Raw genomic sequence first — 14,662 nt, 5'->3', positions numbered from 1 at the left:
AAACCTGGTGTTGTTTTTGTTTTCCTCTATTAATGACGAGTAATAGCTTGCTCTGGCATTGCGGAGGGCCTTCCTATATATTTTAAGGCTATCTTTCCAGGCTAAGCGGGATTCTTCCAAGTTGGTGGAACGCCATTTCCTTTCAAATTTCCGTGATGTTTGCTTCAATTTGCGGGTATCCGAGTTATACCAGGGTGCTAACCTCCTGTGTTTTATAGGTTTCCTTTTCAGGGGGGCAATAGAGTCCAGTGTTGTTCGCAATGAGCCTGCAGTGCTATCAACAAGATGATCGATTTGTGAGGAACTGAGGTTAGCGGAGGAGTCCTCTATTATATTAAGACATGGCATTGAATTTAGTGCCAGCGGTATAATTTCCTTAAATTTAGCTACAGCACTATCAGATAGACATCTAGTGAAGGAGTTTTTGCCTAATGGTGTGTAGTCCAGTAATAGAACTTCAAAAGTTATTAAGTGATGGTCTGATAAAAGAGGATTCTGTGGAGAAACTGTTAGATTTTCAATCTCGATACCATAAGCTAGAACAAGATCAAAACCAACTCACTCAAAACAGTGAGTTGGTTTATGTACACACTGAGAGAAGCCAATAGAGTCTAATAATGAGATAAATGCAGTACTAAGGCTATCATTAACGACATCCACATGAATATTAAAATCACCTACAATAATTACTTTATCTGATTTGAGGACTAGACTTGATAAAAACTCAGAGAATTCAGATAAAAATTCTGAGTAAGGACCAGGTGCTCGATACACTACAACAAATAGAACTGGCTGTAAAGTTTTCCACGTTGGATGTGAAAGACTCAGAACAAGGCTTTCAAATGAGTTATAATTTAATTTAGGTTTAGGAATGATTGACAGACTTAAGTCATAAATAGCTGCAACACCACCTCCTCGGCCGGCGCCTCGAGGAATGTGAGTATTAATGTGACTGGGTGGAGTGGATTCATTCAGGCTGACATATTCTTCAGGATGCAGCCAAGTTTCAGTAAGACAGAATAAATCAATATTACAGTCTGAAATTAAGTCATTTACTAATACAGCTTTTGATGACAGGGATCTGATATTTAGGAGTCCGCATTTAATTCTCTTGTCTTGTTTTGAGATTGCAGAGTTGCTGTTAATTTTTATTAGATTTTCATGCACAACTCCTCTTCTGTGGACTTTTGATTTGATTAATTTAATTAATTTAGGTGGTCGGTGGGCAGACACAGTCTCAATGAAGTTTTGGGTGTGCAACTGATCTAATGGAAGCTCAGAGAAGCGTGTAAGACTGCAGCTCTGCCTCCTGGTCTCAACTCTGGGTTGTCAGGCTGGTTGTTGGCTAATGAAATGGGTTAAATTTCTAGAGATGAGAGCCGCTCCGTCCAAAGTGGGATGGATGCCGTCTCTCCTAATGAGACCAGGTTTTCCCCAGAAAGTCCGCCAATTATCAACAAAGCCCACATCGTTTGCTGGACACCAGAAAAAGTCGCTAGATTTGTCGCTAGTCACTTTTTTGAAAAAGAGTCGCTAGAGGGGTCTGAAAACTTGTTTTTTCAAAATAAAAGGTATTTGCAGCGTAGAGTCACATTTCATAAAAAACACCATGTTTTGTGCCAAAATTCACATTTCATACAATAATTTACATTAACATAAAAACAAGGTAAAAAAAACAAAAAACAAAAAAAACATTATTCTGAAGTTGTGGTGGCTTTTATTTAGCCGTGGCGGTGCGCCACAATCAATTACATGTAGAGGAAACCCTGCATTCCTTATCTCAAGTATATTGACACAAAGCCAGGCACATGATTCAACGAGGAAAAGAGCTGTAGGAACACAATCCAGTTGGGACACTGGGAGAGGTGCAGTGATAATACAATGTACTGAAGGGACAAATTGCATTGCTCAGACTGACACATGTCACTCTAACTGGCTGGGGTCAGAAAAATATATCTGCGTCACCACAGCTGCATGCACTGCATATAGAAGTGTGTAGGGTAAAACCGTTAACGGGTATGGGTGTGGGTGCGAGAAGTGGAATTGGGTACTTGCTAATACAGGAACACGGGATTGGGGATACAACCCGAGATCTGAACAAAAAAATCGACTGACAATTATCAAAATGACGCCAGACACTTGCAAAACAAACTACTGCAATCCTGTAATAATAACGCTCAAGACTCCCAAACCCACTGACAACGGAACATACTGACATACACCTGCTTGAGACGAAGCAAAGGTACTGTGTCAGTAGGGATGTTGACAACCTGCAAAACCACCATTGATGTAATCAAGGGCGAGAGCAATGTCACTGATGGCGTAGTGAATGATCACACCATGGCCAGTGCTGACGTATGGACGAGGTAAGAGATTTAGAGCAAAATTACCGACTGCATTAGTAGCTACCATGGCGCAAGTTCCTCTATTCAAACATACATCTTACCATATGACACGATGACATTAGAGAAAGTGACAACACATAACTCACATATTACAAAGAGAAATGCACCAGCGGGATCGTTTGATAACAGAGTTTACATAGATGCAATTGATGTTTCTCGGGGTGTTCCTGACGAGTTTACAAGCCAGAAATCAGGTTGCTGCAGGGTTTGAATCACTCCTGGCTTGGTGGGTAAATCGTTAATAAAAATGTGGATTGGATAAATTACGTGTATTATAACCAACAGAGATTTCTGAATTTCACTAAGGATGCAATTGGGGGCATACATCAACAGTTAGATAAGACTAGTTTAATGGCATGGCAGAATAGGATGGCGTTAAACATGTTGGCCGAAAAAGGAGGAGTATGTAGAATGTTTGTAGATGTGCGTTGTACGTTTATTCCTAACAATACAGCACCTGATTGCAGCATTACTAAGGCTTTGAATGGATTAACCTCCCTATCTGCAGAGCTAGCTGAAAATTCTGGTTTCGATGATCCTCTGACAGGATGGTTCTATAAAAGCTATGATGTTATCTGTAGCCGTAATGATTGCCATTCTAATCACTTGTGGATGTTGTTGTATCCCCTGTTTGAGAGGACTGTTAGAGACTCATTGACACCGCTGTGACCAAAACGACGATGCTGTATGAAAGGGTCAGCACAAGAATATGTTACATCTGATCCGACAGATGATGATCTATGGTAACCTCTTTGATGAAGATGAGGATACCACGGTTTAAGGGATAATTGCTGTTTGTGTTTGTTATACCGATTATGATGGAACTACAGAAAATCTAACTGAAGTTGTAGCTTTCTGAATTGGCCAACTAGAGCCACTTAGGAGAAAAAGCATTTGTAAATACTGTACATATTGAAAGTGACCCCATCTTTTTTATTCTTTTACGTGCAAGGGATAGCTTAGCCAGGTAGGGACAGGTCCGTAGCCAAGTCCGATGGGTTGACCAGCTTGGTGAGGATGTTTATGTTTTGTTTTGGGGGTAACAGTGTAATCAAAAGGCTTTTGAACTTGTGTTTATTTTTATATACCTTCTGTGCCTTGATAAATGGAGTACCTGCGTGTGGTTGCTGGGACAGCAGAACCCTGACAGTTTCCCTATCTAGGAGGATAATGGTTAACTAGAATGTTTTGATATGAGTCATCTTCATTTTCATGCTGATAATATGTGGGACTGACTTTTCAGTTGGTATCCTCAGTGTGGAACTGCTGCATTCTTCCTCACCACAAGCTTCCTGAGCTTGTAGAGCAGGAAACAGAACTTGCTGCTGTGGTAGCCTCCTCAAATCAGTGCAGACTGTCAGATGAACATTGAAGGACTACTCGCCAAGCGCTCACATTGATCCACCAATACGTTCAGGTATTTACTACTGAATTAATTTCATTATGTGTCACATGTTTCTATGAACTTCCTTCTTCAAACATATTACTATTCAACATTAAATCTATATTTTATATACATACAATTTGAAATCAAGCTGAGGTGTTACTTGAAGATGATGTGGTTTGAAGGTCGGATTTAATTTTCAATCTGAAAACTTATCTTTTCATTCCCTTTTCCCTTGTAGAGACTGTTATGTGCTTTTATTGTGCATTCTTCCTGACTACTGTACCCCCCTTTCTTTGGGAGTCAGTTGGTTGTGTCTTTCTTACCTGCAGCTGGTTAAAAAAGTGATTTGAATTAATATAACGAGGGAAAGGTACACTTATATTCATACTCAAAACTTGGCTACTCCACCAATCATTGCAATTTCCTTTTGTCAATAAAATTAAATGTTGTTAGAAGGTGATTATCTCACTACTCAGCTACTTCTGTTAGCTGGAAAAAAAACATTTGTCTTGGAATGTTACAAATTAAGACTTTTTTGTGATCGTCCCACACGAGGAAACAAAAACCGTGAGGCAAACTCCACTCCACTTGCAACTGCCTACTTTTAATCTCACAGTTCACACTTCACTCAAGTCACTCACTTCACAAGTGCCAGTGAGTCATCAAACAGGTTCCACGAATCTTTCTCATCAATCAAACATTCATGAAACCTTTACCACAGGAATTTTCCTTGATGCATTGTTTTCCAGAGAGGCCAGCTCTATCCTCTCAAAAGTTACGGTAGTAGTCGATCTATATGTCTCAGAAACAATTGTGAATGATTTTGAATTTTGGATAAATTTAAAACCACATTCAGACCAGTCGTTGTTTCCCCACTAAATCATTCCTTGAGCATTATACCATGCAGTGTTTGCCACCACAATCTGGCTTAATGAGTTGCATGATATTTTCATCAAGAAGACTACTAAAGTACACACACCAAGAACACCAACTTTGGAAAATGTGGTTCTTCTCACTGTGCATGTTGCAGGCATCAAATTCATAATAAGTGTGTTCAGGAAAAAAAAAAAATGTATATCAGTTCGAACATTAAATATCTTATCTGTGTAGTTCTGTAATCAATTGAATATTGGTTGAAAAGGATGTGCAAATCATTGCAAATTGTTTTCATTAAAGGATAACTACCGTTTTTTACAACCTGGACCTTATTTCTAGCAAAATATATGATCATTTACTCACCCAGATAACTTTGGTGTCATTTGAAGTCGTTCGGACGAAATTAGATCCAGTGTAGCGCCGCTATATCCATATAATGCGAGTGACGGGGCATCGACACACAGCCTCTATATAACGCATTATCTGCCACGAAACTAGTTCATTTCACCAATATTTTGTTATGATATGCTAGTGCTATTCCCCTCTGAGTCCGGGCTTGTCTGTTATCAACATCCGGGGTCAAACTAGCAGTAGCAGCTACAGGTAAACAAGCCGGGCTGTCGCGGGTGCGCGCGCAGCTCAGAGACGACATCTTCCAGGTCAGAGGTAGTAGCTCAACCTACAGACCCCGGATGTTGACAATAGACGAGCCCGGACTCAGAGGGGAATAGCACTAGCATATCATAACAAAATATTGGTGAAATGAACTAGTTTCGTGGCAGATAATGCGTTATATAGAGGCTGTGTGTCGATGCCCCGTCACTCGCATTATATGGATACATCGGCGCTACACTGGATCTAATTTCGTCCGAACGACGCCAAATGACACCAAAGTTATCTGAATTTCATAAGTTATCTAAATGATCATATATTTTGCTAGAAATAAGGTCCAGGTTGTAAAAAACGGTAGTTATCCTTTAATGTCCTACACAGCATTTAAACATTTTTGGAATAAGGCTCGCAAATTCTCATTCTGTGATCAAGTTAGTAATAATCAATATGGTTAGACTTTCAAAATAAAGCTTGCTGAGAAACATTTGAGGTCATGGTCAGTTCGGTATGGTTTAGGCACCAAAACTACTTGGTTAGGTTTAGGAAAAGATCACGTTTGTGGCCAGATTAAGTACAGTAGTTATGTAAGTTGACTTACATGTGTTAAATCAATATATTTTTGGATTTTACATGGGACACAACATTGTTCTGCAAGGTGAGAGTCCTTTGTTTGACCCATCCTCCTGACATCCTCCTGACGCGCTTTATACTACATTCATTCTTTGCTCCGTAACTCTCACCCCCTGCTGGCACTGCACCTTCATAACCATGTGTACTTTTCACACTATAGCCTCTGCAGTGCAGTGTTTCCAGAATTTTTTAGACTGTACAACCTGAGAAAAATATTAGGCTCTCCGAGTCTTTCTCAAGTCATTCTCTTTACTGTTTCGCACCTTTCTGCTGATAACTGCTGTCAACTTTTAACCACAGCTTCCTGTTCTGCAATTATTTTCCAAATAGTTCCTGTGTGGGCCAAGTTTGTAGTGTTTTTCAACCTTTCATTTGTCCTCCGCAAACTACACAGTGTGACTTTAGCTCCTAACTCATCATGGATGACGGCGTAAATACATACACAGGAGAAGTGCCTTCCATCAAGTTAATGATCAAGTACTGTTACCACCAACAGCCCAGGAGGTTAATATTTAATTTCTGATACTTTTGAGACCTCAGTGCCCATTCCTTCCTGCCAATTCACAGATTCAGGAAATTGTTGTCAAGTAGTCAATGATTAACCCTTACCCACTGAGCCTGGGCTAAGTACATGGTAAATATTTAATCTCTCACAAGTGTGTATCTTTTCTAGTGTTCACTATGTTTTTCCTCAAACCATTACACACTACATGTGTGAGCATTTTGATGCAGATGGGCAATTGTTTGTTTAAGTTATAAGGACTTCCTGTGTGATGGCGAAGGATCAAAATTGACCGCACCGCCACGCCCACCAGGTACAACACAGGCTGTTGAAGGTATGAGGATTCTACTGACTGACTGGGAAGTCTGTGGTGTTAAATCTGTAGGACAAGTTAAATAAAGTACAAGGCATAGAAATGGGTACCTACAAAATGGGAAAAGCCATAAGAGGGTCATCGAAATTGACCGCACTGTCAAGCCCACCAGGAATAACGTAGGCGAAAGCTTTTTACAACTTTTCATCCTCAAGGCATGAGGATGATACTTAGTGACTGGGAAGTCTGTGGCGTGAAATCTGTAGGCCAAGTTAAATAATGTACGAGGCTTAGAAATGGGTTCCTACGGAATGGGAAAAGCCATAAGGGGGTCATCGAAATAAACAGCACCGCCACGCCCACCAGGAACAACGTAGGCAAAAGCTTTTGACAACTTTTCATCATCAAGGTATGAGGATGAGACTTGTGAGTGTGAAGTCTGTGGCGTTAAATTTGTAGGACAAGTTAAATAAAGTAGGAGGCATAGAAATGGGTATGTACAAAATAGGAAAAGCCATAAGAGGGGCGTTAGGGGGCGCTACTGAGCTGTCGTGCTGCGCATGAGGGCAGTTATGGTATTGAATTAAGGTACTCATGGGTTAGAAGCTACGGGCCAAATTTGGTGAGTTTGCGAACATCCTAAAGTCCCGAAAACAGCGTCGGAAAAATGAAAATCACCGCACGCCATTCAAGATGGCCGACTTCCTGTTGCGGTAAAAATTCCGACAAAAATAACTACTGGCTATATTGATGTGACCTATGAGTCCTGCGAATTTCATGACGATCCAAGAATTTTTTTGGTCACATGACTCAACGTTAGGTGGCACTATGGAGTCCCCTGGCCACACCCACCCCCAATCATTGAATTCTTATAGCAGAACACCAATGTGACATATGTTTGGTGAGTTTTGGGGTATGTTCAGGCCGCCAAATATGCAATTGAATGGAAGGAAAAAGAAAAGAAAAAGAAAAAAAAAAAAATCCTTACAGATACAATAGGTCCTCCCCCCAGTTACTGTCTCACCCTGAGGTACAGCCTGTGGTGTGGGTGTGTTACAGGCTCTGGCCGTGGACCAAGTGCAAGTACGTCACCAAACAGGTTCCATGAATGTTTGATTGTTCTCAACAATCAAACATTGATGGAACCTTTACCACAGGAATTATCCTTGATGCGTTTTCCAGAGAGGCCAGCTCTATCTTCTCAAAAGTTACAGTAACACTAAAAATCTGAAGAGTCATACTGTAGTCGATCTATATGTCTCAGAAACAATTGTGATTCAATCAATCAATCAATTTATTATTTAAAGTGCAAAATCACCATGGTTCATGGTCTCAATACACTTTACAGTAAAAACAAGAACAATAATAGCAGACAATAAAAATAAATAAAACAATAGTAAAATAAAACAATAGTAAAACACCAGAGGAGAGTGATAAAATTAGTTAGTGTTAACCAAAGTATTGGGTAAAAAGGTGTGTTTTAAGACGAGACTTAAAAATCGCAGTGGATGTAGCGTCTGATGTCCTGTGGAAGGCCATTCCATAAGAGAGGAGCACGGTAGGAAAAGGCCCTGCCACCAGCTGACTTTTTACTGATATATGGGATGACCAGGAGGTTTGAACCAAGAGAACGAAGAGGACGTGACGGAGTGTAGGGAGTAAGTAGTTCTGTTAAATACAGTGGTGCAAGTCCATTCAAGGCCTTATAGGTTAAAAGAAGAACCTTAAAATCAGCTCTAGCTTTAATGGGCAGCCAATGTAAGGATGCCAGGACCGGAGTTATGTGGCAAAATTTACCTGATTTCATTAAAAGTCTAGCGGCTGAGTTTTGTACAAGCTGGAGACTCCTGGTAGTGCAGATGGGGAGGCCGGAAAAAAGGACATTACAGTAATCTAAACGGGAGGACACAAGGGCATGGAGAACCACCTCGGCGCTACGCAGGGATAGAGAAGGGCGGATTTTGGCAATATTCCGCAGGTGAAAGAAAGCTGTTTTGGTGATTTCTTTGATGTGGGACTGAAAAGTCAGGGTTGGATCAAAAATAACAGGTTTCTGATGAGAGTGCTTTCAGAGATGAAACAACCGTCAATATTGAGACCAAGACCCTGGGATAAGTATTTATAATTATTTGGCTTGATTACCATCAGATCAGACTTAGTAGTATTGAGCATGAGAAAGTTGTGGCTCATCCAGATCTTGATTTGATTTACACATGTTTCCAGATTCAGTATTTGAGAGGGGTCATTAGGCTGCAGTGGAATGTATAGTTGTGTGTCATCGGCATAGAAATGGAACTGTATACCGTATTCAGCAATTATTCTACCCAGAGGAAGCATGTAAATACAAAACAGCAGAGGGCCCAGGACAGACCCCTGAGGCACACCAGCTATAACTGTAGAGCATTTGGACAAGGAGTTATTAAAACTGACGCATTGTGTTCTGCCAGATAAGTAGGACTGGAACCATGAGAGCGCCAGCCCATGAACACCAACATAATGTTCCAGTCGGTCCAGAAGCACATAATGATCTACAGTATCGAAGGCCGAACTTAAATCAAGAAGCAAAAGTAAGGAAGCTGATCCAGAGTCAGCAGTAACAAGTAGGTCATTTACTACTCTAGTTAGGGCAGTTTCAGTAGAGTGACAAGAGCGGAAACCAGATTGTAATTTTTCAAAGAGGTTGTTGGCAGAAAGGTGGGCAGTCAGTTGATCAGCAACAACTCTCTCAAGTATTTTGGAGAAAAAGGGGAGAGTGGAGACAGGTCGGTAATTAGCAAGAACCAGAGAATCGCTATTGGGTTTCTTGAGGAGTGGTTTAATGATAGCAGATTTATAGGATAAGGGGACACACCCCTCAGTGAAGGAAGTGTTTAAGATGGTAAGTAAAGGGCCACTGAGACAAGGAAAAAGTTCCTTACAGAGGTCAGAAGGGATGGGATCTAGTAAACATGTTGTAGGCTTAGAGGCAGCAACCATTGAGGCCAAGGCCTCAGCCGAAATAGGTTTAAACTGTGAGAGTGAACTTGTGGACAGGGATGCAGAGCACTGGTCAGTGATGTTGCTAGAGGACTGCTGGCTAAAGATATTGCTCCTTATTAGGGAGATTTTATCTCCCTAAACTCTAAAAAATCATTAGCTGTGATAGCAGGGCTCAGAATAGGTGAAGACTGTGTAAGCCTGGCCACAGTATTAAACAGGACCCGGTGATTGTTCTTATTGGTTTCAATCAGGTTGGAGAAATAAGAGGATCTGGCAGCAGAAAGTGTATGTTTATAGCGTTTAAAACTAAGAGTCCAGGTGAGACGGGAGGACTCTGATTTGCCGGCCCGCCATCTGACTTCGAGTCTGCGGGAAGCCCGTTTTAATGAACGAGTGAGGTCGGAGAACCAGGGGACAGATTTGGTTCGAGTGCCTCTACTATTTCTAAGAGGAGCAAAGGTGTCGAATGAGTCTAATAGTGCAGTGTTTAGGCTATCTGTAAGGTTATTGACAGACATAGCCGTATTGGAGAATGACTCAAGTTTATCAGGCAAATGCTCAGCTAAAAAGGGACTTAACATGGCTGTTAATGACACGAAAAGAGTGGGGGTTAGGTTCAGAGCGAGTAGTCTGTGCATTCGAGGGGAGGTAAAAAAAGACACAAGAGTGGTCCGAGACCGGCACCTGAAGGACAGATGGGAGATCAGCAGTAATATCCTTTGTAAAGACTAGGTCTAAGGTATTACCATGATTATGAGTGGGGCCTGTGACATGCTGGATGAAGCCAAGGCCAGTAAGAAGATTCAGAAATTCTGCTGCTTTTGAATCCAAAGCATCATTGATGTGAAAATTCAGGTAACCGAGCAGGACTATTTTGTCATATTTAATCAGAACAGTAGATAAAAACTCAGATAACTCAGTTAAGAAAATGGGATTATACCTGGGTGGTCTATAAATGAGTAGTGTCAGGATATGATGACGGGTTCCTATGAGCATGGCCAGATACTCAAAAGATGTAAAGTTACCAAGTGAGCATGCTGTACAAGAAAATTGGTTGGAAAAGATAACCGCAAGTCCCCCACCTGTTCTGTCTTGCCTGGCAGAGAATAAGAAGCTATGGTCAGGGGGAGATGCCTCAATAAGAACAGCACTGGCAGTGGAGGAAAGCCAGCACTCAGTGAGGAAAAAGAAATGCAAACCATGGTGAGAAATAAAATCATTAATATAAAACGTCTTGCTGGAGAGTGACCTAATATTAAGTAAGGCACACCTGAGGTCGACAGGGGGAGGAGCTTGAGGGACAGGAACAGTTTTTATGCTAATTAGGTTAGATCTGACCCTTCTATGAGAGCTGGAGCGAGTAACTGTAGTGGGAACAGGGTTGAAGCTATGAGGACAGCGAGAGCGTTTTGACAACCTGTCAGTAACTCTAATAGGAATATGAGAGCAGATTGGAATTGAAATCGACATAGGAAAGGAGGTTAAAGGAAGAGCTACAGGTTTTGCAGCTGCAGAGGAACTAGGTGGAGTAAGGGGAGCAGAGACGGAGATAGTGCCAACAGTAGAGATGACAGCAGGACCCGCACTGTCAGAGACAGTGTTGTGACAGGAAGACAATGTGAGCAGGGCAGGGTCTTGCTGGGAAAGGCATCATTTCAGGCTAAAAGCAATGAAGTTAATAAAATTGATCGTTAGTCTTTCAGATCCTTTCCTGTTCAAATGTAGACCATCAAATTTGAAGAGGTCACGCTCAGTCCAAAAACAGTCAAAATTGCTAATAAAACCAAGGCCTGTTGCAGTGGTGAAGTTCTGCATCCATGTGTGCAAGCTAAAAAGACGACTAAAGCGCTCTGAGCTTTTGAGCAGGGTGGGAATCGGGCCAGAGAGAACACAACTCTTTCCAAGGCTTTCGACGGTGTGAATCAGTGATTCGAGATCATGGTAGAGTTTGAAGGAGCGTCTGGACATGACGTCATTTGTGCCAGTGTGTAACAGAACAGTGTGAACAGACGGATGGAGATCAAAGATGACAGGTATCAGTTCTATGAAGTCAGTAGTAATCCCACCAGAGAGACAGTAAGTGATGGAGCCTGGGAGATGCACATTTCTAATGATAGAGTCACCAATTATGAGAATTTCAGGAGGTTGATTCTTGCAGCCATTGTCATAGACAATGTAGGAGACAGGAAGAGATGGGAGATGCCAGGGTTTGCCTGAACAGTAGAAGAGGGATTAGAGTCACCTGCACAGATGACATCATCATTGAGCGTCGAGGGGACCGGACCCACGTTGGGCAGTGGAAACGATGGCTGTGGGAGAGGATGAACACCTTGGACGTTTGTCCTGGGACATCCGTGGGCTAGATGGAGGAGTGTGACGCTTTCTGCGTCGGGAGTTTGGCAGGATTGGCTGCTCCAGAGCGGTGCGTGAGGATGTAGCCGGTAGCTCAATTAACTTCTCCAGTGGGGTGAAGAAGTTTGACAGCGGGATGGGATCATCCTCAAATTCATCCATGCCAGGGGAAAACAGGGATAGAGAGACCCGTCTCCCCTTCTTAACAACACTCGTCCAGGAGGAAGAGGGGGCATCGGATGCGCCGTGGGCAGTGCCGGCCGGGCTGGGACCATCCTGCTGTAGGGCTTCCACCCGGGCGAGGAGCGAGGATTGGCGCTGGAGGACATCATCCAGGAGGGTCGCGATGGAGCGAAGCTCCGACCTCAAACCGGACAGCTCATGGTCCGCCGGGGCGAGGGGAGGCATACTCGGAGAACGAAGGACACCCGCCAGTGGTCCGCTGAAACAGAGAGAAAAACAGCAGCCAGAAGACAGCCAGAGAACGCCGGACAGACCAGGCAATAACGATAAATCAGAGACGGGAGAGGGACGTGTCGTGAAGGACACTTACATGCCAGGGCTCCGGCCTGGAGCCCACAGCGGTGAAATAGCAGATCGACAACGCTGAACGGGAGGGAGACTTACCAGCGAGGGCCCCGGAGTAGGGCCCGCTGATGGTGGAAGATTCAGGTAAGTCTCCGTCTGCAGGTGTAGCAGGCTTGCTACTACAATCTCTCCGAATAATGACAACAATCATCCAAAAGCTGTTTATGCTTTCATTCAAAGTGAAGTGAAAAGAGACACTTGACGAGGGAGAGGGGTCTCTTTTCTGTAGCCTCGCTCCTGTTCAGGTGGCCCACGCCTGCGGTCTGACTCTGTCTGGAAACTTCCTCCCTCAATTAATGGACACCAGTTATCTTCCAGGGTAGCTTACAGAAGTAGTCGCTCAAACTCTATACAGAAGGCAGTGCTATGGAACATTCATGACAGTAATCAGTAAAATTGTAGCATTGCCACTATTGTAAATATGTCCAGACATATACAGCAGTTGCGCTTGTTGATTATGTAAGTAGGGAGCTGAACTAGATTAATTTATATGTGTACACCACAAGCCAAGTGATCATTTGTTTTTATTTTGGTTGATCGCGCAGTGTTTTGTATGCCCAAAACAGCCAGATCACTTCACTGTAAATTAGCCGTAAGCTAACTTTAGCAAGCAATGGCAGAGACCAATTCAGCAACTCACCAGACACTCTGGTTTTCTCTCTTCCTTCGCCCTCTCCTATCTGTAACTTTACATTAATGAAGTAAAGTACATTTCCCCTCCAGCTCCAGTACAGCAGTCAACATTACAGTACCTAGACAACCGACAATGGAGGTCTGCTCCTTGGATCACTGTTGCAGTCAGGTTGATAAACAGGAGTGAATATAAATCCACTTTATAATCTCAAAAGTTAAAAAGTAATCTTTGAGCTCTTCTCCGTCCATGAACCTTTGGGTGTTTTTTCCTCCATAAGGTCTCGCTCTGCACCCAACTCTCTAGCCAGCTCTGAACAGCTGATTAGGGGCTCTTCCCGGAAGTGTGTTCTGTGTTCCAGGAAGTGTTCACCCCACGTCTTCCTGTAGAGCATGGTGGGGTGTGACAGCACAAATCATTTCGAAAGTTTGGGTTTTTAAAGCGGGCATATATGAGGTACTCATCCACAGTCAGTGTACCACCTACAGTAAATGGCAGTCAGCATGCCCCCAGTTTGGAGAAGCAGCACGAGTACAGGCATGGAAGCTAAAGAGTGTACTGCTGTGGTGGCAGCAAAATGTATTTTTGCCTTTCTGAACATGAGTTGCTAGTTTACCACTTCCTCTTTCTATTAGTTTGTTAGTTTGCCTTCAGTGTTTTAATTAGTTAGTTGAATTCACCGAAGTCACACAATCACACAAACAAACCAACCAACCAATCAAAGCGGGGACAGCTTGACGTTCTGAAACCCCTCCACTCCGACACACCGCTGTTCTGAATCCGACTTTCAACTTCCAATTACTTCCCGTTAGGGTTAGGGTCAGAGGTTCCACAATAGCCTTTTCGGAATAGCGGGGTCTTTAGAAAAAATGGGAAACCTCGCCATTATGAAGAATGGAAGTCTATCTTCGGAACAGCGGGGTTTCGGAAAGCCGGGGTGTAACCAATCAAGGCAGTGGTGGACCAGCAACTTCTGTGTTCCGCGAGGTAAAATGACTATTTTTGTCGAAGGAGTCAGGTGACTTTGGAGAGCGCAATATAATGGCTTTGGCTGTAGGTGATATACTGACTGTGGATAAGTAACTCATACAACCCCAGTTCAAAAGACCCAAACTACCCCTTTAATTTATATATGCAATTAATACCTAATTAGTCTTATCAGTTGCTTCATGTCATACTGCAATGTTTTGATAAGAAAACTGTGTTTTATTTTGTCTCTACAGAGTTTCAAGGATGAAAAAGATCAAAGCAAAAACGTTACTGCTGGCAGCAGCTGTTGGTCTGTTGGTCCTCCATCTCTTTAAAGATTTTATTTATGGCAAAACCCTCCAACACAATGTAAATGTGAAAGAGGATGACGTTCAAATAAGACAACCCACCACCAAAA

The sequence above is a fragment of the Pagrus pagrus genome (genome assembly GCF_965226575.1).
Source record: "Pagrus pagrus genome assembly, chromosome: 6".
NCBI lineage: Eukaryota > Metazoa > Chordata > Actinopteri > Spariformes > Sparidae > Pagrus > Pagrus pagrus.
This window is presented reverse-complemented; position numbering follows the sequence as displayed.